Source organism: Elephantulus edwardii, unplaced genomic scaffold (genome assembly GCF_000299155.1).
Source record: "Elephantulus edwardii isolate Elephantulus edwardi_28Jun2011 unplaced genomic scaffold, EleEdw1.0 scaffold00226, whole genome shotgun sequence".
Taxonomy (NCBI): Eukaryota; Metazoa; Chordata; class Mammalia; order Macroscelidea; family Macroscelididae; genus Elephantulus; species Elephantulus edwardii.
This window is the reverse complement of record NW_006399976.1, coordinates 3364193-3369221: the sequence shown is the minus strand read 5'-3', so window position 1 is coordinate 3369221 and position 5029 is coordinate 3364193.

Sequence of the window (5029 nt, the reverse complement as noted above, 5' to 3'; positions counted from 1 at the left end):
AGTGGCTTCCCTTTTTACCCTACTGGAGAAGTTTTTGGATGTGCATAGGGATTTGAGTCTTAGAAGGTCCCATTCATCTATGTTATCTTCTCCTGGTAGTTTTATTGGTTCTTGATCATATACAACTTCCTGAAATATTCAGTGTCAATATATTCTTTTTGGTACAGGGACTCCTTCCAGCTTTTGATACTTCCTGATTCTTCAATATTTTGCCCACAGACTTCTTCAGTATTGAGATTGGAGGCTAGAATTTGTTCTTTCAGCTTGAGAAATGCTGAATGTGTTCCTTTCCTTTTGGTTTTCTAACTCCAGCTCCTTCCCCATTTCTTCATACCACTTAGCTTTGTCTTCTGCATCTGCCCTTTGAAATCTCCTGTTCACTTCTTCCCCTTGTTTTGGTTTCCTTTTTTATTTCTTTGCAAGTTTTAGAGTCTATTCGGACATCCTTTTTTAAAAGAATTAATTTTAACGAAAATTTACAGAGACTTAGGGTTTCCAGTCATTCATTGTTGCACTTTTCTCCCTGCCCATGCCCTCCCCCCTTGAAAAGTAAAAGAAAAACTTTCTCCTTGAAAAGTAACTCTTTCATTGTTATGCAATCCTGCCCCCCAAGTCCACTCCATTGTGCAGCCTTCATTCTGGACTCCTGTCATGACAATAATACCTAATTATATATCCCTTTTAAACAGTTTTCTCCCTCATCTACTTCAATGCAGTATATATCATTCCTCCTCTCCTTCTCTGTCTTTCCTCAACCCCAATGTCAGTCCCGTTTTATAACAGTGGCCCTTTTTTTTGTAATATTTGTCCTTTTGTGACTGAGATATATCACTCAGCATAATGTCCTCCAGGGTTATCCATTTTGTATAATATTTCATTAGTTCCTTGTTTTTCAATGCTGCATACTATTCCATTGTGTGAATATACCACAGCTTCTTTATCCATTCGTTTGTTGATGGGCACTTGGGTTGTTTCCAGCTCTTTGCTATTACAAACAAAGCCACATGAGTGTGCATATCGGACATCCATTTTTATCTTTTCGTTCTTTCCTGGCTTTGCCAGGACCTTTTGGCTTCTTCATTGATGTGTTCTTGATGTCATCCCATAACTCATCATTAGTGTTCAGTGTGTCGAATCTATTCTTGAGCAGTTTTAAATTCAGCTAGATTTGTAATTTGAGTCTCATGTATTTGTTTTCATTTTCTTCACCTTCACTTTGAACTTGTACATGAGTGCTCAATGGCCCATTCCCCAGTCAGCTTTTGATCTTGTTCGGACTTTTCTTTCTTGTTTGGACTTTTGATACTGAGCTTCTCCATTCTGTTTTCACAGATGTAATCAAACTGAGCTCCTGAAACACAATGCTGTCAGTGAAAGGATACTAGCCATCCACATACAAGGAAGATCTATTAATACAAATATTATTAAAATATATGTACCAACACTAAGGCCAAAAATAAGTAAATTGAGGATTTCTACCAACTTTTGCAGTCTGAAATAGCTCAGATACGCAATCAAGATGGCATCAATAATTGGTGACTGGTATGCAAAAATTGGAAATAAAGAAGGAATTGTTATGTGCCATTGAGTCACCTGTGATTCATAGTGACCTTATGTATAATAGCTCTGAACCCTGCCCTATCCTGAGCCAGTCTGTCTCCAACACACCTATCTCCATTGCCCCAATTACTGTCAGTTATCTCATTCAGGGTCTTCCTCTCCTGTGCTGTCCTTCCATTTCCTTTAAATTTACATACCAGTTCTTTTTTTATTGGTTTGATTAAAAAATTCGTATACGGGGAGCTCTGGTGGCCTAGTGGCAAGGAGCTGCAACTACAATCCCAGAGGCTCACAGTTCGAATCCACCAGATGCTCTGCCAGGGAAGGAGGGACAATCTCCTCCTGTACCAGTCAGATCTGATGGTACACTCACACAAAAATTAAAAAAAAAAATTCGTATACATTGTTTCACACTATTCTTCACTCACATCGTGTTTCATACAATCATTCTCATGCATTATGCTTTATAAAATTATTTCTAAAATTAATCACCATTGAACCTTGCCTATCATTACCCTGTCTTTTCGCTCAGGTTCTTCATTTGTTTCCCCCCTTCCTCCACCCACTAAACTGTGTAACCTTGTGGTTTTGCCCCTACCCATCCTCAGCCCTCCCCTCCTTGAGTTCCTACACGTTTTACTGGTTATCCTACTATTTTTACAATAACAGTCTTATGCAGTATTTATCCTTATGAGATTGTACTAATTCACTTAGCATAATGCTCTCCAGCCTCTCCCATGTTACATAGTATTTTTTTAAAATCATTGTTCCTAGGGGAGCTCTGGTGGCCTAGTGGCAAGGAGCTGCAACTACAATCCCAGAGGCGCACGGTTCAAATCCACCAGATACTCTGCTGGGGAAGGAGGGACAATCTCCTCCTGTACCAGTCAGATCTGATTTGACGGTACACACACACATACACACACAAATAATAAAATAAAAAAAAATTTAAAAAGTCATTGTTCCTGAGTGCTGTATAGTATTCCATTGTGTGAATGTATTACAATTTCTCAATCCATTTGATTGTGGCTGGACATTTGGACTGTTTGTTCTTGCGATGGTGAATACCGCTGCTATGAGCATTAGCGTACAAATCTCCATTGTCCCTCAACTTTCCAACCATGATGTTCTTTCTCTAAGTACTAGTCCTGCCTGGCCACATGCCCAAAGTATGTGAAATAGAACTTCAAAATCTGTGCCTCCAAGGGTCTTGTCCTCCCTCTCTAGGACAGATCTCCTGGTCCAAGGTTTCGCTTTAGCACAATCAAGTGTTCTGGGATTCCCATTCTTCTCAGAGTTAGTCAGTTTGTTGTGATCCAATCAATGCCTTTGCATAATCAACAAAACACAGATAGACATCCCTCTGGTATTCTCTGCTTTCAGCCAAGATCCATCTAACATTGGCTACAATATCTCTAGTACCATGACCCCTTCTAAACCGAGCCTGCACTTCTGGTAGGTTCTCTGTTGATGTGCTGTTCCAGTCATTTTTGGATGATCTTCACTAGAATCTTGCCTGCATGTAATATTAATGATATTGTTTGATAACTTCCACACTCTGTCAGATCACCTTTCTTTGGAATGGGAACAAATACAGATCTCTTTCAGTCAGTTGGTCAAGTGGTTGTCCTCCAGATTTCTTGGCATAACTTGGTGAACACATCCAAGGCAGCATCTGTTTGTTGAAATATGTCAATTGGTATACCATCAATTCCTGGGGCCTTATTTTTTGTCAATTCTTTCAAAGCAGTTTGGACTTCTTCCTTCATCACCACAGGCTCTTGGTCATATGTTTTTTCATGAAATTCTTCTGTGTCTGCCAAACCTATACTTAGATAGGAGGCAGTCGTCAGAACAGGGCAAGGAAACACTGCATGGTTCAAAATTGGGAAGAGTGTATGCCAGGGATGTGTCCTATCTCCATACCTTTTCAATCTATATGCAGAATAGATTATCTGAGAGGCTAGGCTCTATGAGGAGAAGTGTGGCATCAAGATTGGAGGAAGACTCATCAACAATCTGTGTTATGCAGATGGCCCAACCCTGCTTGCTAAAACTGAGGAAGATCTGAAGCACTTGCCGTAGAAGGTCAGAGACTGCAGCCTTTAGTATGGATTGAGGCTCAATATCAAGAAAACAAATATTCTCACCACTGGGCCGAATGGTAGCCTCATGATGGATGGTGAAGAGATTGTTCACAGCTTTAGTTTGCTTGTCTCCACAATCAACACTCTTGGCACTAGCAGCCAGGAAATGAAAAGACTTACTGTGATGGGAAAATTTGTGGTTATAGATCTCTCTAAAGTACTGAAGAGCAATGTTGTCAGTCTGGAGGTTAAGGTGCACCTGACACAGGCCATGGTCTTTGCAATCACTTACTATGCATCAGAGAGATGGAAAATGATTTGGGATGATAGGAGAACAGATGCCTTTTGAGCTGTGATGTTGGAGAAGAGTATTGAATATACCATGAACTGGTAAGAGAACAAACAGGTTTGTCCTAGAGAGGGTGAAGCCAATCTGCTCCTTGGAGGCAAGGATTCTGACGCTTTGACATACTTTGGACATATTGCAAGGAAGAACCAGTCCTTGGAGAGGGACGTCATGCTTGGGAGGGTAGAGGGACAGCACAGGAGAGGAAGACACTCTATGAGATGGATTGATTCAGTGACTGGGGCAATGGGGGTAGGTGTGTTGGAGACAGTAAGATTGGTACAGGATAGAGCAGGGTTTAGGGCTGTTGTACATCAGGTTACTATGAGTCGCAGGCGACTTGATGGCACATAACAAGGACAGCCTTGTTTGTTGTCTTGGTGGCCAATGGTAAGTTCAATACTCTTCTCCAGCACTACAACTCAAAGGCCTATATTCTTTTTCTATCATTCTTGGTCATTGTTCAGCTCTCTGATGCAGAGTAAGTAAAGCTAAGACCAAGGCCTGGGATCAGGTGCACCTTGGTCTCTAGACTGACATTGTTGCTCTTTAGTACTCTGGAGAGATTCCTGACAGCAAATTTCCCTAATGCAATTTGTTTTTTTTATTTCCTGATTGCTGGTGCCAAGAATGTTGATTGTGGAGCCAATTAAGCTGTAATTGTTAACAATCTCAGTCTCTTCTCCATCTATCATGGTGCTGCCAATTAGCCCAGTGGTGAGAATCTTTGTCTTCTTGATGTTGAGCTTCAATCCATATTGATGACTGCAGTCCTTGACCTTCTGCAGCAGATGCTTAGGTTCTCCTCAGTTTCAGCAAGGAAGGTTGTGTCATCTGTATAGCGCAGGCTGATGAATCTTCTTCCATATCTGATGCGACATTCCTCCCCAAAAAGTCCGGCCTTCTGAAGGATCTGTTCCACATACAGATTGAAAAAGTATGGAGATAGGATGCATCCCTAATCCATCCCTAATGCTTTCCTGATTTTGAACCATGCAATGTTTCCCTGCTCTGTTCTAAGGCCTGCTTTGTGGTC